Source organism: Canis lupus, assembly GCF_048164855.1.
Source record: "Canis lupus baileyi chromosome 16 unlocalized genomic scaffold, mCanLup2.hap1 SUPER_16_unloc_4, whole genome shotgun sequence".
NCBI lineage: Eukaryota > Metazoa > Chordata > Mammalia > Carnivora > Canidae > Canis > Canis lupus.
The window spans coordinates 520,003-546,933 of NW_027326431.1; the positions used below are offsets into that span (position 1 = coordinate 520,003).

The window sequence follows — 26,931 nt, forward strand, 5'->3', positions numbered from 1 at the left end:
AGTGGGGAGATTAGGGCAGCTCTCTAGGCTGTGTTTTGGATTTTATTTTTTGTGGCCAACAGGGAGCTATTGTCTATTTCAGGAAAGAAGATGACATCGTCCAGTTTGCATATTCAAAGATCACGCCAACTGGCCTCACTGAGAATTGGTGAGTGGGAGCAATAGTGGACACAAGGAAACATGTGAGAGGGACTCTTGCATTACACTAATATGCAATGGTGATTTGGATTAGAGCACATGGCAGCTGTGAGAAAAGAGTCATATCCACTCACCTAAGAGGTATGTAGGCGGGAGAATTGACAAGGTGTGCTACCCGATAGATGAGCACGTTAAGACGAAGATTTATACCCATGCTAAGATTTCTGGTTTCTGATTAGGCACAGTATATTATTATTTATTGGAAAGTGCTTTAAATAATGGCAGAAGAGCATACTTGGTGGGAAATGCAAATTCAAATTTGGCAATGCTGACTTCAAGATATTTGAGAGCTATCCAAGTAGAGATGGCCAATAGATGGTTGGGTTAGACTGGTTTGTTGTTCAGCAAAAAGATACACTTTGGACATATGTATATTTGTGAGTTGCATTTATGGGATAAAGATGAACCATGACATTGATTACATTGCTTGTGAATGGTATTAAAATAAGGACTGAGAGAGAACTATGAGGCTTCGCAGCATTTATGGAACTAAAAGATGAAGAGAAACTGGTTTAGAAAAGGGGAAGGGGCACCAGAAATCAAATGTGTAGTGCTCCATAAGCCAGTATAATTCTCTTGAAGCATGGAGTGGTCAAATGTGTTACAAGCTGCAGCAGAGAGATCCATAAACATAAGGACCAAAATGTTTCCATTACATTTATTGAAATAGATATTATGTGAGATATTGGCAAAAGTATTATTTATGGAGTAGAAGAGAAGAATCATAATTTGAGTCAGTTAGGAATGAGTGGAAGGGATGAAATGATTATAGTTGGTAGGGAAAAATTGAAAGAAAATTCTGGGTAAACTACATTGCTTTCTTGCTTTGTTTTTCTGTCTTCATGTTACTTGAACTTGCTTCAAAGAAACCTTGGTATTGGATAACAACAGAAAAATAAAATGAAACCAAAAGTCAAAGAAAACCATGCTTGGCATATTATGACAAACCATCTAAAACCAAAGATGAGAAAAATGTGAAAGTGTCATCTATATTTGGGGGCCATGATTTAAAGACTAGAGATGACTCAGCAGAAGACGTGGAGTCCAGGTGACAGTAGAAAACATCTTCAATATAATAGCAAAAGTAGCTATCAACTCAGAACTTTATATCTAATGAAAATATCCTTCAGGAATGAAGGAGAATTAAAACATTCTGAGTTGTAGGAGTTATAATAGAATTAGTTGCTCCAAAAGAAATGCTAATATTATTATTTAGTCTAGAAGAAAACTATACCATAGAGAGAGTTGGAGATTTAAGAATAAAGGAAAAGCCATGGAAAGGAAAAATATCTGAGTAAGGAAACACTATGTTTTTTTCTTCCTATATTTTTCAAAGTATGAAGAGTACTGAAAGCAAAAATTTTGACAATGTTCAATGTTTTGCAAATGTAATATATGTATGACAACTATGACATAAGGGTTGTATAAAGTAAAAGTCATTCTATGATTGTAATATTTCCAAACTTCAATTGATTTGGTAAAATAATAATGTCAGACTGAAAAATTAGATGTGTGTATTATCACCCCTAGAGTTACTTCTAATAATACAAGTAGAGAGAGCCTAAACCAATACATAGACTGATTAAAATAGAATACTAAACATATTTAAATAGTCTATAATAAAAGGGTATACAGAAGAACAAAAAGAACATATAAACAGAAACTTTTTTAAAGTGTGAGACCCAGTCTAATCATATCAATGTCCCATTAAATACCAATGGCCTAAAGACAAGGACTCAAAGTCAGAAATTGTCAGACCGAATAACATTAACAAAACCCAATTTTTGGGATTGTTCCCCATTATTTGAGAAACATTACCATTATTTCCAATGAGTTGTCAAACACACTTGAAATATAATGACATGGATGGATTAAGAGCAAAACACAATGGCAACAATATAACATGTAAATGCTAATCAAAATAAAGATGCAGTGGCTATATTAATATGAAACAAATTCAGAAACAAAATGACAGAGGGAAAAAAAAAAGAACATTTCATAATGATTAAATGGTCAATTCATCAATAAAACATGGGAATCCTAAATGTTTACCCAACAAAAGTATTCAAGAATGCATAAAGGAAAATAATAGAACTGAAAAGAAAACCAGACAAGCTTATCAATTTCCTCAGAGACTTTAACATTCTTCTCCCATCAAATGATAGGAGTAGACAGAAAGTCAGCAAGTATATAGGAGATGTGACAACCAAAACAACCTAATTAATCAACAGATGACACTCAAAATTCAACATTTATCTATCATAACAACGTCTAGTTCACTAGAAGTTTCTTTAAGTTCCTGGAAAGCATTGACAATAATAAGAAACTACAACTGGCATAGACTTAATGGTTATTTTTATCCCCAGATCACAAATATGGCAACACAGTCCACCACCACCAATCCTAGTCAGCACGTTGAAATAGTGATGGTAATGTTTAGACCTCTATGAGAGAGAGAGAGAGAGAGAGAGAGAGACTAAGAGATATACTATATACTTCATGCCCTATACAAAATTAATTCAAAACAGATCATGCACCTAATTAATACACAAAAATATAGAAAAATTCAAACAAAACACTGGAGAAAATGTTTGTGGCATTTGGTTAGGCAAAGAGATCTTAAGATATAAAACCAAAATCACAATCTATAAAAGTAAATGAGACTCCATTCAAATTAAAGACTCCATTAATATTTGCTCTGTGAAAGAAAATTGCTAAGGGAATGGGAAAATGAGCCATAAAATGGGAAGAAATATTTTTCTGTTATACATGTCTGATAAAAGACTTGTGTCCAAAATATATAAAGGTCTCTTACAAAATAACAATATAAAAATAATTTAAGTTAAAAAGAGAGAGCAATATAGTCAGACACCTCAGCAAAGGAAATATACAGATGGCAAATGACCATATGAGAAGATGCTCAACATTATTAGCCTTAAAATAAATGTAAATTTAAACCACAACAAATACTGCTATACAATTATTAGAATGGCTACAGTTAAGAAAGAAAAAAAAAAGAAAAATGAAAATACTGAAATCCAACAAGGATATATTATATAAAATTTTAAGGCATATTTTCATTCATTGTTGGTGGGAATACAAAATGTTTGTCAGCTTATTATAAAGTTAAACATGGATTTACCATATTACTCACGAATCTCATTCCTAGACAGACCCTTTGGTAATTTCTACCACCACCACCACCACCACTCATGTGGCAAACATCAACCACTTTCTGTCACTAAAAATTAGTTTGTATTTCTAGAAATTGATAAAAATAGAAGGTTGAAGTATATACCTTTTTGATGTCTTCCACTCAGCATGCCTAAGTTATTAAGATTCATCCACGTTGCTAGGTGTATCAATAGCTCATTCGTTTTCATTGACTAGTATTTAATCATATGGAGATAGCTTATTTTTTTTAATCCATCCTCTCTTGGTAAACATTGTGTGTGTTGTTTCCATTTTTTGACTATTACGAATAAAGCTGCGATGACCATTTGTGTATGAGTCTTTGTACGGACGCATGCTTTCATTTCTCTCTGTTAAAAATGTAGAACTAGAATGGCACGAATGAATGGCAGATGGATATTTAACTTCCTAAATAAACCATCAAATTTTTTTCCCAAACAGATGGTACCATGTTACGTTCCCACCAAGAGTATATTCCAGTGCCTTCCGGCACTTACTATGATCAATCTTTTTCACTGTAGCCTAATTCAAGTAATGGTTTCTCATTGTGGTTTTAGACTGCATATCTCTAAGGACTAATGGTACCAAACATCTTTCTTTTTTACCTACCTATGCTTATTTGTTATATATATATATATACACACACACACACTATATTTACTATATATATGTATTTACTATATATATTTACTATATATATTTACTATATATATACACTATGCCTGATCAAATCTTTTGCCCATTCTTCATTATGTTATCTGCAGAGTCTGTTTAAAGACTGGTGACAATTCTAGTCCATGGTTATGCTTCTGAAAGCCAGACAGTTGGTAAAGCCACACATTTTTGAAGCTCAGATGGTGCATTACGGCCACCACAACCATTTCTGAAAGCTAGTCAGTCAATCAACAATAAGCCCACCTGGAGAAGCACATTCCCATACTTCCATAGCTGACATAGATCCCCTCCTGACTATAAAAGCCTTGAACTCTACCCTTTCCAAATCCCTATTAAGATAAGCTTCCTGCCTTGCAATCAGGGAAACCATGCCTAAAAAAAGCACAGCTTTGCCTCCTTAAGTAAATAACAAATTCAGGGAGCCTGGCTGGCTCAGTCAGTGGGACATTCAACTCTTGATCTCAGGGCTTGAGTTCAAGCCCCATGTTGGGTGTAGAAATTACTTTAAAAAAATCTTACAATGTAAGGAGTGAATTCAGTTTTTTTTTTTTTTCAAATGTTGGACGGCGTCCTCTTCCTTCCACACCATTTAATTTATCTAATTTTTTTCCGTATGTTTTGTGATTTAGGAGAAATCTGTTTTTTCTTTCCTCAAAGAAAGAAAATTTCTTCCTCAATGTTTGTGAACGAGTCTTTCTTTCCCTACTTATTTAACTATCTTTATCATAAACTAAATTTTTCTTTCTTTCCCTACTTATTTAGCTATCTTTATCATAAACTAAATTTTTATATATTCTTGACTCTACCTGAAGCACTTAATAATGGTTTTCTTTGCATTTAAAATAAGTTTTTTTTTTTTTTCTGGAAAAGCAGGTGCTCATTTGCTACCAAACTGCCATCCCCTTACCACTGGAGTCTTTCTTAAAAAGTCTCACATAATTTAGAAATTGAGCTCTGATACAACCAGAGGCACTCAGCTTATTTATCTTATAGCTGCATGCTTTTGGCTCTTCCATTTGATCCTGTAGCAGCCTTTTATAAGACTCTTGAGCTTGGTCGTAGAAAGTAGCAACAGAACAAGTGGATTGCAAAAGAGAAAAAGTAATGCAGAAGAGAAAAGTAGAGAGATGCTTACTCTCATGGCCAATCAGGAAATTTTTATTTCCAACTCAGAGTCTGTGATGTTTCATAAAATCAAGGATGTTGTTATTTTTCTCTGCCTATCTAGCAACTAGAGGGATGACTTGCCTGTGATAGACATTGAATATTTGTGGGACGAATGAATGAGTGAATGGGTGAGTAGATGATTTTTGTCTTCCAGTTTATATTTACGTGAAGCACATAACAGGATCAAAGTAAAATACATTATTCTTTATTATGAGTGATTACAAAGTGGTTGGGTGGAGAGTCCCACAAATAGTATTTGTGAGTTAAATATAAAAGTTATACTATAGCATCAGTATAACTTCAGATTAGAAGTTATTATTTGCCAATCAAGTGGTGTAGACTGTGATGACCTGGAGAGTTGTAAGTCACTGTGGGCTAAGGCAGTCTACACTCGCTAGATACAGATGTACATCTGGGTTCTGAAAGGAAATTGATATTTTTTTAACCATGAAGCTCCCTCTTCTGATCTTCTTAAATGTGGTATTTGTTGCTGCTTCTTCCAATTATTGTTTTTTTTTCCATTAAGTAGCAGCTTGGTCACCTACCAGCTCAGGGTAGCACTGGTCCCTTGTGAGAAGAGCTCAAAGGCCAACCAGAAACGAACAAAGAAAATGTTGTTCCCAGATTCTTATTTTGAAAAGGAGTCAGCACATTCTCATTCTGTTCTTCCAAACATTGTCATTTCCCCAATTCTTAACATCTTTCAAACCTTGAAGATAATCTCTTTGGAATATAATAGTTAATTCACTCACAGATACACATATTGTACTCTCTTTTTGTTCTTTTTATTGCTACCCAAATAATTGCAGTAGAGTACAATAATTTGATATATTAAAAAGAACCAACCAGAAGAGATCAAGGAGACATAAAATGAAATGTGATGTAGTATCCTGAATTGGACTCTGGAACAGAAAAGGAACATAAGTAGAAAACCGGGTGGAATCCAAATGAGGTCTGAAGACACTACTAATCGTTAATAATAAGGTACCAAAGTCAATTTCTTGGTTTTGACAGAAGCACCATGAAAAAAGTAAGATGTTAGCATAAGGAGGAGCTGAATGAAGTGGATACAGGAACCCTTGTATTATCTTTGCAGCTGTGCTGTAAATATACAATCGTTCTAAAAATATGCTTATTAAAAATTCAATAGGTAACCATGCATTTCAGTAAGCATATTGGAGTATTTTTAAATTCATTATCTTATCTTTACTTCTAAAGCGAGACAGTTTTATTCATTATGTTCTGTTTGTTTCGTGTAGTGAATGGAAAGAACTCCAGAAATATTTCCCAACTGATTGAATTATAGAAGATCCAGGAATGTATTTGTAGTTGTCCAACAGAAGACAGTTGTACCCTCCACTGTGGCCACTAGGTGGAAGTATCAGCACATCAGTAAAAATCCACTCTTCCATCCGAAGTTAAAAAAAAAAAAAAAATCTAACCCAACCCTTTGAAAACAAACGACCTTTGAAAAATGCTATGATATGTCATTATTATATAGATAGTCGGAGGGAGAATTCCTAGTATGGTGATGAAGATCAAGAAAGATACAAACTGGCTGTGGACAGGAATCCAGGATACTAAGATATCCAGAAATAAAGTGGAAAAAAAAATCCAGCCATTTATTTTAAACATTTCCAGACGTGAATCTAAGTGTAGTTGGACCGATAGCACATCTGGAGAATTAACAGACATCTATCTTTCCCCAGACGTAAGTGTAGCATGCAATGTCTGAACCTACCAAGGCACGGAAGTCTAAAACCATCAGCACGATGCTTCAGTGCCTCAGTATGGGTGATGTGTTTAAGTACAGACAAACCATTTAGACTGGATGCTACCATTTACAGGACCAATCTGCATTCTTCCTGCCACTTTCTTTTTACACCTTGAATCGTTCAGGAAATAAAAGCACTTTCTGCTATTGGCCAATGCAAGGTGTCACTAGGAAGGCGATCTCTAAAACCCAAAAAGAGGAATTAAGAATAGATTCCTATCTCCAAGAGGAAAAAAAAAAAAGCTGACTTTGAGGTTTCCAATTCATTAATTTCATTTGTTAGTTTGAGCAATCAGATATTTGTTATGACTTGGATACTGGGCCAATCAAATTCTCTGTTCTCTGTGTAAACTTTCTCCCTAAAGATTGATACAGGTAGGAGAGGCAACCAGGACTGTTTTCAGAAAGATTATATGAGACATAAGTCGGCACAAAGGGAAACCTAGTGATTCAGCCATAATTTGACAAATTAATATTTATGGACTCACTGCCACGGACCACATTATGTTAGATGCTGATGGTACTGAAATACACAAATAATGAGCTGTCCATTTTCTGGAGTTATCACAAAAGTTATAAAGCTCTTTAGTTATGTGTCGTGTGTAAAATACATCTTTACCTGCTTTTCAAATTAAAAGATGCTAGAAATCTGAGAATTTATTCCTGTCCCAGTTGTCAGGAAAATCCATATCGATACTGGCTCTTTTATTTTTCTTTTAAGGATTTTATTTATTCATTCATGAGAGACACAGAGAGAAAGGCAGAGACATAGGCAGAGGGAGAAGCAGGCTCCCTGCAGGAGAACCTGATGCAGGACTCGATCCCAGGACCCCGGAATCACGACCTGAGCCGAAGCCAGAAGCTCAACCACTGAGCCACCCAGGTGCCCTCTACTGGCTCTTTTTTTTTTTTCAATAATAAATTTATTTTTTATTGGTGTTCAATTTGCCTCTTTTATTTTTAATTTTTTATTTTTTTTAATTTTTTATTTATTTATGATAGGCACACAGTGAGAGAGAGGCAGAGACACAGGCAGAGGGAGAAGCAGGCTCCATGCACCGGGAGCCTGACGTGGGATTCGATCCCGGGTCTCCAGGATCGCGCCCTGGGCCAAAGGCAGGCGCCAAACCGCTGTGCCACCCAGGGATCCCAATTTGCCTCTTTTAAATAGAGAAAATCTACCATCCACAGTTGAAACATTGAACATTTAGTGCTAAACATACAACACTATTTGTCTCTAGCAATAGGGTCTAATTACTTTTCTTTATTTGCACATATATTTTCTGCAGTTGAAATTTAGACAATGTCTGAGCAACACTTCCCACATACACTGCCAACCACAGCCATGGCAATGGTGCGCATTTCAAAAAGATGCATTTCGTTTCCTTGTTAGTGATGTCCAACCACCACATTCCCCATTATACTCTCCTTTGCTTTATGTCCATATCCATCTATTTAATCTTTATCCAGGTTATTTGGAGCAGCAGTTCCCATAAGTGGAATTTTCAGGGATTAGGCTTAATAGAGCCAGTCCTATAATATCTGCAGACTTAAGTGTGTAGTTAGAAAGCTGTTCCTCAGAAATGTAGACAACTCTGTGAATCAAGTTCTCCCAACCGTTAGACAATTATAAGACAGCATTTTTGGTAAAAAAAAAAAAAAAAGAAAGAAAGAAAAAAGAAAGAAAAGAAAAAAAAGAAAAGAAAAAGAAAGAAAAGAAAAGAAAAGAAAGAAAAGAAAAGAAAAGAAAGAAAAGAAAAGAAAAGAAAAGAAAAGAAAAGAAAAGAAAAGAAAAGAAAAACACTTGGATAAGGACACCTGGGTGGCTCAGTGGTTGAGCATCTGTCTTCGGCTCAGGTTGTGATCCTGGGGTCCTGAGATCGAGTCCTGCATCAGGCTCCCTGCACAGAGCCTGCTTCTCCCTCTGCCTGTGTCTCTGCCTCTCTCTCTGGGTCTCTTATGAATGAATAATAAAATCTTAAAAAAAAAAAAAAAACCTAGACAATGACTTCTGGACACTTATGATTGAGAAAGATAAGATGTAATATATGCTCTGGAAAAATTCTGCGAAGCCTTACTCTGTGGGTAGGAGGCAGATCAATGGGCTTCTATGGGGCAACCTCCCCAACAAGGGAGAGGAGACAATCCTACTGACCCTTCAGCGAGGAGAAGAATGAATGAGAGGCCAGGAGGGTGGCAACAGATGCAGTGGTGTGTGATTCCTAGACATAATCTAGATTTTTCCTGCACACATTATATTTTACATATTTAACATATAAAAGGAAAAAAGTGTGAATCTAGATTGTTTTTGTTGTACTGTTTTTGTTTGGGTTTTCTTAATATAGCAGAAAATTTTAGTTACTTGACGATATACTTAAAGGCACCTATAACAAACAAATAAATGAGAAAATAGCATTTCATCCTGTCATTTGTGCCCAGAAATATGTCCAGTGTGGGGACAGACAAATGTTTCAATATAATTTTTCACTGTTCAACTACTTTCCCTGATGCTGTGTCCCTGGAATCTGAATTCCCACAAAAACAGTCCTATTTTTGTTTTGAAAGAAAAGAAACAAAGGTTAAAGATTGCATTGTTTGATTTTTTTTTAAGAACTGTTTCTTGACTGATTCCTTTTCAGTTTTGTATATACACCATTAAAAAAAAAAACTAATGAATTTCTGAAAATACAAAAGAGCAGCTTGTTCTGTTGTCTATTAACTCCCAGAGCATTCAGGTTGCCGTTCTCTTATATAATCTCTGCTTGTCTTATTCCCAAACATTGATTTTTAAGTGCAACACGTTGGACTTCATCACGTCTATGCTCCTTGAGAGTTTGCTCTTGTATTTAATTTTTTCTTCTAGATAGAAGATAATTTTGGAAAAGAAACCATCTGAACGGCCACACAGCTAAACAAAATCTGCAGAAAGTGGGTTGTTACTGGAGGCATCTTACCCAGAAGTTTCTGTTCTGTAGGGTTATGTGTTTGGGAACGTCCCTGTAATGCACTGACCAGTTCTTGGCCAGGACACAGTTTATACCTGATGGAGAAGGAATAAGCAAAGGAGAAAGGATGATGAATGTGTGCTCGCTGCTGCAGAAACCCTTTTCCAAAGGACTAACACTAACAAAAACAAAGGCGGGTTAAAAAAAAATGTGGTGGGCCTCACCCTCGGACCAGGTGAGTTTACAGATTCCCCACCTCCCCTGGCCATGCGTCAAGAAGGCTGGGCCATCCCTGAATTCACAGCCAGGGTGGTCGTCTGTGTGCAGAATGTAAAGCAAACAAGGGCAAGCTGTAGCCAGATGTGGGGGCTTTCAGGTTCACTGGCGGTTCCTGGGGTACTTGGAGTCAAAGCAGCTCACGCACGTTCTTGCTTTCCACCAGGAAGCTTGGAGACGTGGAGGCTACAGGAATCTGATCAGCCTTCCGTCCCCAAACTGGCCTTCTTATGCAGCAAAGGACATAGGATCACTCCTCCAAGACTCCTATGAATGCCTGTGAAATACCAGCAACTGTGTCTGAATCTCACATCCCTCCAAAAATCTGATAAGCCAATGGATCTACCTGATGGCCCAAGATCCAGTAATATATTTCCTGTGAGGTTGTGTCCATGCCCTTGTCTGTACACAGATTTCTGGAGACGTGCCATCAGTCCTTTCTACTAAGTAGAGATCATTTTTGGTTATTACATCTTTAGAGAAATGGAAAGAAAATTCTTTGCAGAGGCATCTCATTGTCTCTGTCCCTCTTTTCTCCACACCCAGCTCCAAAATCAGTAGCTTTGTTCTACTGACTTCTGACCTGTTCTTTCATTTTGAATTTATTTCCCTCTAACCTCAGATATCACCTCACAAGCAAACACCAGGAATTTTAAAAAGCATATTCAGGAACATGGTGTTGTTATGTTAAATCAGCCTCGCATATTGATTAGCATTTGCCTTACCTATGAATTTAAGGAAGAGGTAAGAGTCAGTTCTTCTGGTTCCGGAAGATTCAGTCCAACCTTTATGTTCAAATGTCCAGGGTCACTTATCTCTCCTTTCTTCTTTCTTTTTCTTTTTTTCTTTTGTTTCTTTTGTTCTTTCTTTCTTTCTTTTTTTTTTTTTTTTTGGAATTCTTTGTAATTTGACTGATTCACATTATCTCTGTGTCTCATTTCTAAAATTACATCCTGAGTTGGGTGAAATAAAAAAGATACAATTACGATCGACTAGAACAATGAACTGATTTTTGCAAGTCATTCCCTTTCCAAACAGGCCTTGAACTTACCTTTGAGCACTGAAAACTTTATTGATGTTCTTTCTCTAGGTACTGACCAAAATGAAACCAAATTTCATTTTACCTCATTGCGAGTCTGTTTACTAAAGTCACTAAATCACCCTGCTTCTGACCTCAGCTAGAAGTTCAAACCCTTTTTCACAGCCATTAACTTTTTCAGCGTCCCACCATGCAGATGTGCCTTCTCTGGCTTAATCTTTTCCATACTGGATGATACAGCAGGCCTCCACCCGATGTGGGCTTTGTGACAGCAGGAAAATCTCATCCATCAAATCCAATGTCCCCATTTTGTTTGCATATGATAAATTCAAAATACTTATTTTGCATGGCAAAGAGTCATAAGTTTGCTGGCAATTAAAATTGGAGACATGGGGAACGTACGTCTCTCAGGTCTCACCAATCCCTTATTTCTTTGCACACTTGTTAAATTCACATGTGAGTCAAATTCACATAGGAGAGTCACAACTATCTATGGTCTCATAATGCCTGTCAACTAGCACAGCACTCTAAATCATTTTTCACACAAAACCGTGTCAAGGGCTGTGTTTGCATATCTAAACTAAGAAAGAAAGGAGAAAAGCAATAAACTAAGAAATTGGAGACCTAAGCTTATTTTTTTTGTGTGTGTATTACAAGTGGGGACAATTGCATTTTGTGGTTCTGAATCATTATTGGACTTTTTTAAAAGCAACACTGAAGGTTAACATGTTTATTGTGCATTGCCAGACACTAAGTGCTGAGATATTTATTTACATTTTCTGTTTTGATTTTTCCCTAACGTGATGAGATGGAAGAATTATCATCCCATTTACCAGATGAAAAAATGGAAGAACAGATGCTTTAGAAAAATAACTCAGCCTCCTCTTCTATTCTATTTGGTCTCTGCATTAAAATTTTCAGTCTTTGGGTGGGTACATATAATTACGGGAGATTCAGAGGGCATAAAGTATCTATTTTGTATTTCTTTTGGGAAAATAAAACTATATTCCGACTTTGATTCTTTCAGATGGAAAAGTGATTTCTTTGGAATGTTGAATGATTTAGTTAACCATGTAGAAAGGGTTGCAACATTTGTCCACAGAATGGAAGGCTTGCAACTTTTCTGTGTCCCTCCCTCAACGTGAATATTCGTGAAGAAATTTGGGAAACATTTTGTGTAGGTGCAGATAACATTTGGAGTCTCATTGGCTCTATTGTTCCTTGGAGAAAATGTAATTGTTGATTCTTAACTGATCGTTTAAAAATTAAATTCCTCCAAATTTATTCTATTTCTAATTGCAGATTCCAGCTGCCATTGGATTGGGTTTTCCTGTTGTTTACTTGTTCCCAAAGTCTCTGTAAAAGATTTTATTTCTCTAGGCAACCAGCTGGTTTTTCACATAGATAAGGTCAATTAATTTGACCTTTGTTTCAATATGAAATGCATAATAAAAGCTAGTGCCCCAAAGACCGGATGTGGCCTTTCAGAAAAGCTACTTGCCAGGACAGGGAACAATAATTTATTGCCTCATAAACCCCAGTTGAAATGCTTGTTGCTGAGCATGGCAATGACAAGGAGACTGTGTGTCTTTATTTATTTATTTTTTATTCTGGGCCATAGAGATGGGAAAAAGAACCCAGCACCTGTACTATTGAAGATGAGAAGTGGCAGGGGCAAAAATAGGGCCGTTGTTTCTTTAAGGATCTGGGGACTCTAATTTGCATGTGTGTTTTTCCGCAGCTTGTTTGCCACTGACAAAAATTCATAAATACAGGCTCAGAGAGTTTATTATTGACTTTTGACTGTAAGAGCTCATTATTAAAACAAACTTCCCAACTCAGGCTCTGAGAGCTGTGCAAATTCATCCTGCAGCAAGGTATGGAAAAGAAAGTTGAAATTGCCATTTATGATCAATATCAAAATGACTAGTATCTGCAGCTTGATTGATTGATCGACCCAGGAATCCAATTTTAACAAATTTATGAGGATTCAAACTTTTTTGAAAAGATTTTATTTTTTTATTTGATTGAGAGAGAGAGAGAGAGAGCTCAAGAACGCACAGGGATAGGGGCAGAGGGAGAAGGAGAAGCAGGCTAGACACGGGATCCCAGGACCCTGAGATCCTGACCTGAGCTGAAGGCAGATGCTCCACCAACTGAGCCCCCCAGGCACCCCAGGATTTTAACTTTTATAATCTAACTGTATTACCATCATCCTGTATACCATTAACATCTCTCACATGTGGTATGTTAAGAGTGTTTATTCATTCCTTCACATGAATGTGTTATGATTGACATTTGTATCTAATATTTTTCTGTTTATTTTATTTTTTTTAAAAAAGATTTTATTTGTTTGAGAGAGAGAAAGAGAGATAGTGAGAGAGAGCACAAGCAGGAGGAGGGGCAGAGGGAGAGAGAGAGAAGCACACTCCCCACTGAGCAGGGAGCCCAGCACAGCTAGCTCCAGGGACCCAGGGATCATGACCTGAGCCAAAGGTAAACACTTACCCAACTGAGCCACCCAGGTGTCCCTATTTTTCTGTATTTAAACAACCCTAGATGAACTCCTTTTACTTAAATCTATCATCAGACCTTTGATTACATCTTAGAAATGGGCTCATCTAAGTCAAAATATGTAGCTATTTCTTAGGCTCTTGTTAATGATTTAATAAGTGTAATTCATCATCTCCAGCCTCCATGTATTCAGAAATCCAGTATTTTAGTGTTTCTTTTGACACTGGGCTTTTCATATACCTTGAATGATGGCACGCCGTAGAAAATACTTGCTCCTTAGGATGTGCCGTTCATTCCTAAAACCAACCTTTTCCAGTTCTGCAGATGCACTCACTGGGAAGCTTTTCACGGATGCATCCATGCAATTTTTGGAGACCTGGTGGCAATTTGGATAAAGAGCACTTTCTGTGTAATAATGCAATAGGATAAGAACGCTTTCCAAGTAATAATGCAATAGGATGAGTAATTCTGTGTTTCTAGAGAAGTTTACAGTGCACAAGGTACCACCGTCTTTGGTGTGGAAGAAACCCAGAAAGAGCAACCAACAGGGATGGGTTTAGAAAGAGCACAGGAAGGAAAATGAAATGACGCCAAAGACAAAAACTTATTTCAAAATTTTAGCACAGCTACTTGCACATACTTCTGATGAAAACATAAAATAGAGCCACCTTTCTCAAGGGTCAATGGCAATACCCATCAAGGGCTTGCATTGCAGATACTCTGGCCCAGCAAGAACAATTTGAAGCATTTATCCCAACAAAAGCATTTAGGTATTCCGAACGACTATTTTAGCAGAAAATAGTCTGCACAAATAAAAATCGTATTTATGTATTTTTAGAGATTTTCATAGGTAGACAGACAAATAATTCATACCATGTATTTTGTTTGCAACCAGCCTCTGCACTTATTCAATGCATCCTAGTAGTGGTTACTTCTTGTGTGTGATTTTATGGTGATGCTAAGTTTTATTCTTTTTCAAAACTCCAAAACACACAAACGTGTTCTGTTTTTAAAAGAAAAAGCTACCACTAAATGCCTTTTTGCAATATCTACAGATGATTTGATATCAGATCTTTAAAGGGAGGGGGGAATCTATTTTCCTATGTTCCTCCATCCAGTTCTCTCTGGCCCTTGGCCACCAACACCTGGACCTAAGGTGAGTGCCATTAACACTATATTTCAAATATATTATTACTTAAATAGACTTTTTGTTGACCAACTTAAGAACCTAACCACAGGGCAGCCCCAGTGGCTCCACAGTTTAACACCCCCTTCAGCCCAGGGTGTGGTCCTGGAGACCCAGGATAGAGTCCTGCATCAGGCTCCCTTCATGGAGCCTGCTTCTCCCTCTGCCTGTGTCTTTGTCTCTCCTCTCTCTCTCTCTCTCTCTCTGTGTGTGTGTGTCTCTCATGAATAAATAAATAAAATCTTTTTTTTTTTTTTTTAAAGAACCTAACTACAATATATATCATTGGTTCCATGGAGAAAAATGTGTTTCAGTTTCCAAAAAGCTGACATAAAAACAAATTCAACACAGCTTCTTTGTACATTGAAAATTGCTTATATTTTTTCTTCTTTTTAAAAATATTTTTGAAATCTTTTTTGATGTTTTTATTTATTTGTTTTTAAGATTTTATCTGACAGAGAGAGCAAGAGAGCACAAGCAGGAGGAGCAGCAAAGGGAGAGGGAGAAACACATTCCCTGTGGAGCAGGGAACCCAATGCAGGGCTCCACCCCAGTGTCCTGGGATCATGACCAGAGCAGAAGGCAGAAGCTTAACTAGACTGAACCACCCGGGTGCTCTTTTTTCTTGTTTTTACAACTGAAAGCAAGTTGGCTCTGAAGTCATTAATTCCTGAGGGTACAATGCACCCACAGCTAGAAATTGTGACATGGACTATTTTTGATCTCCAGTGAAGAAAGCCTTTTTCTAGATTCTGGTCCTATAAAGAGCATTCCCTTCAGGGGGCTTTCTTTATAAATTTATTTTTAAGGTCATCGATTGAAATCACAAACTTACTGGTGTATATATATGAACTATGCCACTCCAAAATCCCTAATCTTATTTCTTTCTGGAGATCAAGCTTGCTCAAAGGAAGACTGTGGTCTAACCAGCTGGATAGATCCCATTGCGGCAAAAACTCACCAAAATATTGTCAAATGCGTTTCCGCAGTAACTCTCAGGTAATAAGCTGAATGTCTAGCTGTCCGCGTCCACACTTCACTATCTGATTCTGAATAACAGTTGGGGCAGGTCAAGAAGAAGAGGTTAAGATACACGACAGCAAAGAAAGAGAAGGAAGAGCATAAAAGCTCTGTTGAGTCTCAGGAACATAAAACTCTCAGTTGTGTGCAGCAAAATTCTCATGACCCCAACGTTGAACTTTGTAAATAGGCTTGGCATCAAACTCCTGCCTGGAGAAAATAAAGAGGAAAAGAAAGGAGGGGAGGAAAAGAAGAGGAAGAAGAAAAAGAAGACCCTTGCCCTGCTCGACACACACACATACAAATGCATCCACATATGACATGCATGCACCATTAATTTTGCAAGGATATATGCAACTGGCTTATTGTACACCAAATTATCAAATCTCAAGCTGCTGAGCACAGGATGAAACCAGTATTCTTTCATTTGAATCGTGACCCCTCTTATGTAGTGCTTCTCCCTAGGGCTTTTAAGATTTTTTGACTAGATTGAATTTGGAAGAATGATGGCAAGGTGGATGGACCATCCCTGGCCACATTTCTTGGAGGGGCTATTTCTAATATGTCAGTATTCTAAACTCCATAATAGGTGAGGAGAAAATAAAATGGATGATGAAAGTCCAAAATTTAAGTCTTGGTGGATTTGACTGTCAGCGCAACTAACTTACTCAATTTAAGTCTGATTCATTTTGTAGGTTCTATTTTTGTGTTTCTTTGCTTTAAAACTGAAAGTAGTGGGGCACCTGGTGGCTCAGTGGTTGAGCATCTACCTTCGGCTCAAGGCGTGATCCTGGGGTCCTGGGATAGAATCCCATATCAGTCTCCCCACAGGGAGCCTGCTTCTCCCTCTATGTCTTTGCCTGTGTCTCTCATGAATAAATAAATTAATTAATTAAAAAAAACGAAAATAATATGTGTTTCTTTCAACTATTATGAAAATCGAAAACCATGCATACCAAGGGACCGGGCGTTTGGAGAGCGGAGTTCAGGGCCTGACTCACAGTCAGTACACAAAATAAACATTAGACAGATACAATTATTATTATTATTACAGGGCTATTACTAATTTAAATCATAGACCTGGTAAGGATGGATCCCCACATGTGTGAACCTAGAGCTTAGCTACTTCTATTTTTTTTTTTTTTTTTTAGTACAAAAAAGTGGTTCTTTTCAGCACACAGCAGGAAACAACATATTGCCCTCCTATGTTCTATAGTTAGGAATTTTAACCTATGATTTTGTTTGTTACTAAAATGGGAGTTTTCATCAAATGGTTTGGAACTAATTTTCCAATATAATTGCATACAGTTTACCCAATTCCGTTTAAACTCATTCTACTATTGATCATGCTGAGAGATACAGCAATAATGGGACCCAGGGCAACGGAATAGTTGAGAAATTTGTCATAGGGATGGGAGCTAGCATCTATTTGATTTGTTCTATGAAAGTTCTTATGTATTTAACTGTGACTTAGACATTTCTATTTCAGTGCTGAATGCTTCTTTCTGCTTTTCATCTATGTAATAGTTAAATTCCGCGGAGGTAAATAATTTCTTGGAGATTTCTCTACGATCAAATTAACCTGTCCTAGCCAGTAACATACTTGCTTGCAATACATTTTCTACAATTAGTAGTATAGAGGTCCCTTTTGATGAAGAACACTGATATCGGGAAATGTTAGGAATACCTTGCTAATACGGAGCTATACCTACAAAGCAGGACACTTTATATGATGCATGTAATGTAATTAAGTAATGTACAATACAAGAGAGAAAGGGCGTGCATACAATTTTAGTTGTGATTGTCACTGGGATGGAAGATAATAGAATTTTTCCTTGGGACAGATGGAGTAGGAAGTGTTTGCTGAGAGGATAGCGTAAGTTTTGGAGGTTTTGGAGTTGAAAGTCCTAGCTGTGTCACTTAATAACTTTAGAAATTTCAGCAATTAACCATTAACACTCTGTGCTCAGGTCCCCTCATCTCTGAAATGCAGGTAACCTTAATAATGTCAGTGTCTACAATATAAGACTGATGTGAAGATTGGGCAAAAATGGAGTTGACAGAAATATATATATATATTATTATCCCTTGATATTTATTGATATCAGCTTTGACATTTATGAAGATTATTTTCAATAATTTCAAGATAATATATTCCAACCTTAACCAGCCTCTTCCTCATATAACCCAATGAACATCTATCATCTTTTAATATTTTCTATTGTACAAAATGGCTTCCTTCTTGTCTTACTCTTTTGATTTCATCCTTTGCATTCTTCTGGTCACTGGTTTACCTGTTATGTTGTTTGATCTTTGCCTCCTCCCTTGGGACTTACTTGAAGTTTTTGTTTTCATTGACTTTTTAAAAAAATTCATCTAGGTTCCTTATTAACATTTTTTGAACAGTTAACTCATTTTAAGTTAGATTCTAAATTAGGCCACAAGATTCACTTGCCCATTTCCCCTCAAATGCTGTAATTTGATCATCATAAAATTACACCTGACTTCTCAACACCCCTTTGACCTTATGACAAAATACTGTTCTGCCTCTTTGTTTGCCTGGGTCTTCTACTTCTTAATAAGTTTCTATATAGTAGACTTTTGTGTTACGGATTTTTTGAAGTACCAATAAGTCTGATAAAAACATGCGAATATGCATATTTACCTTCTTGTTTTCTTTCATTTTTAAACAAAAATGATTTTGTATTTTAGTAGAGAATGATCTATTTCTCTGGTGTAAATCCTTCGTTAACTCCTCTGGTTTCATTCCATTCTAATTTTTCCAGAGACATATGTTCACTTCAGTTTTGTAATAATTTTCTACTAGTGCTTATCCCTTTCTTTATTTTAATATTATCTCTTTTCTCCATCAGTTTTTCCTTTTCCCTTAAAAACAAATAAGCTTAGTATATGTTTGTTGAATCAATGAATAAATACGCAAATGGATATTAAGTTTTCATGGCTTCTATTGGTCACCTGATTGCATAAATCCATTAAAGAATATGACATGATTAAATAGTAGGTATCTCTGAGGAATTTTTAATAGGGATTTCTATGAGGTATAAGAAAATTTTCTTATTATTCAATTTATTCACTAACTACTTTGTCTAATCCTGAAACTCCAGGGTTAGTTTTGTTCTTTGATGATTTCCCAAACACCTGAGGATTTATGAATTTGAAATCCAAGTTTGGCATTTGTAGTCTGAGAGTTTTAGGAAGGCTTCCCATTTCTGTAGACAACTTGAATGACGTAATCATTACAAAAGCAGAGTCCGATTGGAAATGTTTCTCTTTTTAAAGGAAATACGAGAAAAGCCTTTGGGAAGACTAAGCAAGCTCTTTTGAGAAGATATTTCTTTACAAACTCTTATGCTAAATGTTATATGGTGTGTTTTCGTTTGTTTGATGTTTATTTTATTTATTTATTTTTAGAGCAGCTTTAGGTTCACAGCCAGATTGAGGGGAAGGTATGAAGATTTCCCCAGAAATCTGACAGAAGCCCTTGTCCCCACCTGTGAATAGCATCTCCTGTTATCAACCTCCCCTGCTAGAATAGTACATTTGTTACAGTTGATGAACCTATGGTGACCCATCAACATCCCCCAGAGTCCATAGCTTACATTACAGTCCACTCTTGTTGTTGTACATTTTGTGGATTTGGACAAATGCATAGTGACATGCATCCATCACTATGATGTCATACAGAATATTTTCACTGCCCTAAAAGTCCTTGTGCTCTATTTATTCCCCCATCTGAAGCCTCGACAACCACTGATCTTTTTACCATCTCCATCGTTTCTCCTTTTCCAAATGTCGTGTAGTTGGACTCATGCAGCATATTTGAGGGTGGTGTGTACTGAATCCCTTCAGTTTTCTGTCTTCTTTTCTTTTTTTATTTTACTATTTTTGATCACTTTAGTTCTGCAACTTCATCATCACATCTTTTTCTTCTGATTAACCTTGTTTTGCTTCACCTGCTCCTGGGTTTTTAAACAGTCTATACAGACTTTCACAAATAGAGACCCTCAGATATGTTGACAAAATAAAAATCACTCCTAGTCTCACTGTCCATTGATGGTCTTTATAAACATGACTGTGTATTTCTCTCTCTCTCTCTCTCTCTCTCTCTCTCTCTTTTGCTAAGTATAATTCATTTATGTGTATATAAACAAAACTCATTAATAATATATAATGGGAGGCTTTGCTAATTAAGCATCCCTACTCTGCAGTGTCAAAGTACCCTTTGCTTGTCTATCCAAGCACATTTCTCACACATTGTACATTTCTTATGTGTTTATCTCTTCACCTGTACACAAAACTCCACATTCAATTTGTTTTTGTTATTGAAACCTGATGAATAATACGTGTTCACTCTCAGTTAATTAAATCTATGTTTCAAAACCTTTCTATTTGTATCAAAAGAAGTGTATCAAGGAACACATATTTCCTAAGAATCTACTGTATAATTAGCCCTTTGCTAAGTGCTGGGTATCATACAAAAGAAATAATGGCCACGCTAAACACAAACATAGAGGAGGAGAACGAAGATCTGGAATCCAAAGACAGAGTGATTTGCTGCATATGTTGTCTCTAGTGGCATGAATAAATTCTTTTATTCTGCATGTTGCAAATGAGGAAATTGAACTTAATGTCTGCCCCACAAAACTATTTTGAGAATTTCCAAAATTAGTGCTTTCACAATATGAGGTCAGATGATAAGAAATAGTAATACCGTTGCCGTAATTTAGCATGGCAATACATTTACAATTCAGTGAATGCAGCATAAAGCATCTTCAGTTCTTATTAATGATGTAAAACTTCAACTCGTTCTTCTCTCAGCAAACTTGTAAATAAAAGCTGGCAATGAGATTCCATCCTGACTTAATACATGATATATATTCATACTTTCCGGAAACCTTGATAATGCTTTTTACTGAATTGGATCTCTGACAAAAACAAGGACATTGCTTGGGAAAAAAACAAAAACAAAAACAAAACAAAACAAAAACAGCATTCTTGATGAGATTATTTTAAAAAGAAATGGTTTGTCTACAAAGAGAGCACCGAGACATTAAAAAAGTAAATTAATAAAAAGTGCATTATTTGATTTTAAAGTCTTAACACTTAGATTGATTACTGAAGCCCAAGGAACTACCATATACTTCCAGACATACTTTGAAAGACATACTTTCACAGTCTTTCATTTTTGTACAGTATTAGCTTGATGTTGGCAAAATCTCCAGACTGACCATTTTGTGACCTGAGTACTTCTCTAGAGAAATTTGTACAAATCCTGTGAGTTTTAATATTTATTCTGCTTATTTAATATGTAACTTAGCATTTTCACAGTGAATCTTAATTGGTTTTTTCTTAATATTTAATCCTCAAAAATGTAGAACATGTCTCAGTTAACTATTATGTAGCACTAAATGTGTCCTCAATAAGACCTAAACAGAAATCACATTTTAAAAGGGATCACCAAAGTATATATTCATATATTCATAATGCCTCATACATATTCCATTACATGGTGATTTTTTACTTGTTTATGCAACCTTCAGTGTTTCCCTCTTATGATAAAATTCAGCATTCCCCTGTAATTCAGGAATTCTCAGTGATAAAGTTCCGCTTTAATTAGAATTGAGATTTGTAAAGAAAGAGACTAAGCACAGGAAGTTATTAGAATAACAACATGACAGCTGGAAAAATTTCAAATGGACTGATAGGACATATTAATGGATCCCAAATGTTTTTATTTTTTCTTCAATTTCTGTGTTTCCACATGAAAGCTAAAGAGAATGGTTTAAGCTGAAGCATTACCTCTTTAGAGCAGATAAAATAAACAAACAAACTTAAAAAATGACAAAACGTAAGAAAAACTATTTTTGAAATAGAATATTTTGATAAAATCTTTCTTTTCCTGGCTGGTTCATATTGATTGTTTATGGTGATTCCACTCATTGACTTTTTCCCTCTTCATTTTGCCTGTGTAAATAGTATCCAAAAAGCATTTTTTTTTTTTTTGGATAGCTTATTGTGTAATTGTATATATTCAGTTAACCAGAATTGAATCAAAGCAGGGTCATTAAAAAATTTATCTCCAGCCATCTTTTCAAACACAAGAGACTAGTCTCATGATTATGTAATGCAATGTTAATAACCTTCAATTTTTCACTTTGTCTGGTTATACACTGCTATGTGTTACTATTAACAACCATTACCAATATAATTATTAGTTAACATATTCTTGAAAAAAATTTTCTTGAGTATTTACCATATGTCAATTAATATGCTAAGGGAATTTATATAAATTATCTTATTCAATTCTTTAAAACTGGTATGAGGCAGTTACTACCATCCCAATTTCAGATTCACAGAGGATAAGTAACTCATTTAAGTTCTCACAACTGTAAGAGATCAATCACATGGGGAATTAAACTCATGTCTATCTGAACTATGCCAGCTCATGTCCTAAAAACATACTTAGCAGATGGGGCAGGTAGATATGAGGCTCCTTTTGCAGACATGAAAACAATGCACTTACTACAAGTTCTCATCACTCAACTTGCTCATGAACAGTCATCAAACTCTTAGGAAAGATTGATTTATTGATTGATTGATTAAACAACTGGTAAGCTTTCTCACTTCACCATAACTGCTTTGTAATTTATATTTGCTCTTTAAAATATCTGGGCACTTATTTTGCATAGTGGCAGCTGTCCTATGATAAATATTAGTTTAAAATTGGATACTAAATTCCCATCCATGTTTGTCTGTGATTTGTCCTCCTGATGTAAACAAGTATTCTAAAGAAACGCAATGTGGTCCAGCATTGGGCAATCGGTAGTTCAGGGAACTACCCCAAGAGAAGGTAAACACATTCCCTGGTGTTTTGCCTGGGGACATATGTTCAGACTTCATGGCAGAGCAAAGTGGAGGCCAGGGAGAGGAGAAATGTCTTTGAGTTGAGAGATAAAGACAGGGAGTTTCAGGCTGCTGCAGCAATGTGAATTTGCAGAACAGATCCTGGAAATTAAGGAGTTGCATCGAGAGGCAGGTCCAGATCTACACGAGGATTTATCAAGGGAGCTCCACTGAGAGAATTTGTGCTGATGCAGGGCAAGTAACTGTGAGGTACAGCAGAAATTGCTTCCTGCAGAGATGAGAGAGAAACGGTGACACCAAAGGTTTTTCAACAGTGGAAATGGAATTTTGGCCCAGGAAAACTGGAGAAATGTCTCTGCGAAGCTCAAGCATTCAGGTAAGAGCCCAGAAAAGTCACAGCTTAGTGATAAAGACTGTCTTTTAGAATAAAGGCCATGCCCTAGGGCTCAATTGAAAACTGAAATCTCGGTGTTCTCAGAAATAATAAAACAATCAAGCCTCACAGGAATAATAGGATCTGCCAGTAGCTTAACTGCCTGTCAGGAAAAAAACAAAACTGAAAACAAAAATAAAAACAAAACCAAAAAACACCCCATTATTTTAAGAAAGATGGCATAATACAGACGCTTTATAACATATCGCCATAATGTGCAGACTATAATAAAAACTACTAGAACTGTGGGGCACCTGGGTGGCACAGGCGGTGAAGCATCAGGTTCTTGGTTTCAGCTCAGGTCATGATCTCAGTATCGTGATATCGAACCCTAAGTCGGGCTCCATGCTCAGCTTGGAGGCTGCTTGAGATTCTCTCTCCATCTCCCTCTGCCCCTCCTGTTCCTGCTTGCTGTCTCACTCTCTATCTCTTTCAAATAAATAAATACATCTTAAAAAAATATTGGATATTCTTTCCTGCTTTGTCAAGTATTAGTGGACCAAAGAGTTGAGGGCCCATTTCTGGATTCTCTATTCTGTTCCATTGATCCATGTGTCCTTCTTGTGCCAGTACCACACTGTCTTGATGACCACAGCTTTGTAGTACAACCTGAAATCTGGCCTTGTGATGCCCCCAGCTCTGGTTTTCTTTTTCAATATTCTTCTGGCTATTCGGGGTCTTTTCTGATTCCACACAAATCTTAAGATTATTTATTTCAACTCTGTGAGGAAAGTCCATGGTATTTTGATAGGGATTGCATTGAACATGTAAATTGCCCTGGGTAGCATAGACATTTTCACAATATTTATTCTTCCATTACGTGAGCATGGAATGTTTTCCCATATTTTTACATCTTCCTCAATTTCTTTCAGAAGTGTTCTGTAGTTTTTAGGGTACAGATCCTTTACCTCTTTGATTAGGTTTATTCCTACGTATCTTATGGTTTTGGGTGTAATTGTAAATGGAATTGATTCCTTAATTTCTCTTTCTTCAGTCTCATTGTTAGTGTATAGAAATGCCACTGATTTCTTTGCATTGATTCTGTATCCTGCCACATTGCTGAATTGCTGTATGAGTTCTAGCAATCTTGGGGTGGAGTCTTTTGGGTTTTCTATATACAGTATCATGTCATCTGCGAAGATGGAGAGTTTGACTTCTTCTTTGCATTTGAATGCCTTTTATTTCTTTTTGGGAAAAAATTAGGGAGGAAAACAAACCATGAGAGACTCCTAACTCTGGGAAACAAATAAAGGGTTGTGGAAGGGGAGGTGAGTGGGGGTAGGGGGTAGTTAGGTGACAGGCACTGAAGAGGGCACTTGATGGGATGAGCACTGGGTGTTATACTGCATGTTGGCAAATTGAATTTAAAATAAAATAAAATAAAATAAAAAGACAACCTCCAAAAAACAAAAAGAGGGAAAGTTTAAAAACATTTGAAAAAACCAAGGTTGAAAAAAAATGAACAGAGACTCAGTGGCCTGTGCAAAAATAGAAACTGGTTTAATATAGGTGATTGGAGACCAATATAGGAAGGGGAAAAAGGGAGGGCAGAAAATATTTTTGGAGGGGAACCTGGGTGGCTCAGTGGTTGAGGTTCTGCCTTCAGCTCAGGGCATGATCCTGGGGTCCTGGGATCAAGTCCCACATCAGGCTCCCTACAGGGAGCCTGCTTCTCCCTCTGCCTATGTCTCTGCCTCTCTCTATGTGTCTCTCATGAATAAAAATATATTTTTAAAAAATCTTAAGAAAAAGAAAATATTTTTTGAAGACATTACCTATTCTCAGGGGGAAAAATCAAGTTACATATCCAAGGAGTTCAAGGTAAACCAAGTAGAATAAATACCAAAAAAACCATACCTTGGTGTATCACAATCGTACTGCTCAAAGCTAAGAAAAGGAGAAATTTAAACTCTGCCAAAGGAAAAGAAAGATTACAGCTGGGGAAATTTGATTTTATTATATGAAATCGACTGATTGCTCATTGATGTCAACAGATGCTAGAAAACAATCAAATTGTGTCTTTCAAGTGGTGAGGGAAGATGTTGACCTGGAATTGTGTATTCAGTGAAAATATCCTTCAAAAAATGATGATGAAATTAAGAGAATCCCAGCCAAACAATAGAGGAGAATTAATTGCTTTCAACTTTTTACAGATGTGAAAAGGATTTCTTCAGATTGAAGAAAAATGTCATTTGGTGGAAACAGTCACAAGGGAAATACACTCTCCTGAGAAACCCACAATGGGGTACAGCAAGGATCATCAGACTATGGCCTGTGAGCCAAATCCGGCCTGCCAACGGTTTGTGTAGTTTTATTGGAACGGAGCCACACCTATTCATTTGCATACTGTCTATGGTGGCTTTTGTGTTGCAATTGCAGAGCTGAATTGTGAGAGATGGTATCTGGCACTTTACAGGGGAAAAAAATTGCCAAGTCTTATCATAGAGAATAAGAAGTGGAAACCATGATAAAATGTTTGTCCATGGACAAAATACAATATACTACAGCACAAATTAATGCATTGAGGAAACCCAGGGTTTAAAAAAAAATTAGGCTATTTGGAGATTTTCACTGGGGAATTGAGAGATTGAAAAAGTGAAAAATGTATGAACCTTAACTAAAAGGCTTCTCCCCAGAGTCTATGCATCCGCTAGGACAGAAGAATAGCCAATGGTTCTTTGATGCTGCCCAGAGTTAGAGACAAGATGTGGTATAAAAAGTAAGATTCTGTTGGTTTTATCAGTTTTTAAGTTTACTTCAAGGCAAAGGGTATTTTGAATTATGTTCCCCCTTTCTACACAAACTAAGTAAATAAATAAAGGACTTGCGGTTGGTTTATCCTGTGTTCAACTTTTTTTTTTTTTTTAAGACTTATTTCCGTAAGGCATTAGTTCTTGAAAAAGAATTCTTTCACAGAGAGGAGATTTGTGGCCAGATTGGTCTATCAGACTTGCACGAGCACAGGTGGGAGTTTAGGGAAATAAACAGCACCCATAAGGACCTGTTGATAAATTTGAGCTCAGGCTTTTCCATCCCTTATATTCTCTTTCCTTTCTCTCTCTTTGCACATCTGTGACACTGGAGTTTGGCCCAGAGGAAGAACACACAGTTGAGATAAAGAGATGTGTGCCAAGAGAGCCGAATATTCGGATCAGATGGGATGCAGATGAACATCTGTGCCGAGAAAAGAAAGCCAAGGGTGATATTCTTCAACATTGAAATAACTGTGCAGAGTTCTCCCCCTGTAAAAGCTCCCTCTTTTTTGCTCTGAATTTTTCGCTTAAAGAAGTAGCATCTCTTTGTATCTGCACTTAAAGCTTGTCTGCCCACTAGTCCGCAGGTGTGTGTTTGTTTCTCGCTTCGGTTTACCAATCCAAAGGCATAGGCAAACCTCCTATTATATTTGTATCCATGTTTAAAGTGGGCTTGACAGTCAGATTTTTGCACTGACAGGCGCACAATAAAAATCATGTACTGTTACTGGTTTTCTAGGCAGAATTATTTCATAACAATTATCTTCAAATCTCCAATGTTCTGTGTGCTCCAAACCAATTGTCTTTATATTAATAATTAAGTCGAAGTGACAGTGGATGACAGCTGCAATTGGTTTCATTTGTGAAGCAAGCA

General features: G+C 36.6%; 1 long non-coding RNA gene across 1 annotated transcript; it reads left to right on the forward strand.

The window, feature by feature from the left end:
• Positions 1-145: 145 nt before the first annotated feature.
• LOC140629580 (uncharacterized) lies at positions 146-26,718 on the forward strand. Its single transcript, XR_012027429.1, has 3 exons — positions 146-279; positions 25,458-25,603; positions 26,389-26,718. It is a non-coding gene; the product is annotated as an uncharacterized lncRNA (long non-coding RNA).
• Positions 26,719-26,931: the final 213 nt, after the last annotated feature.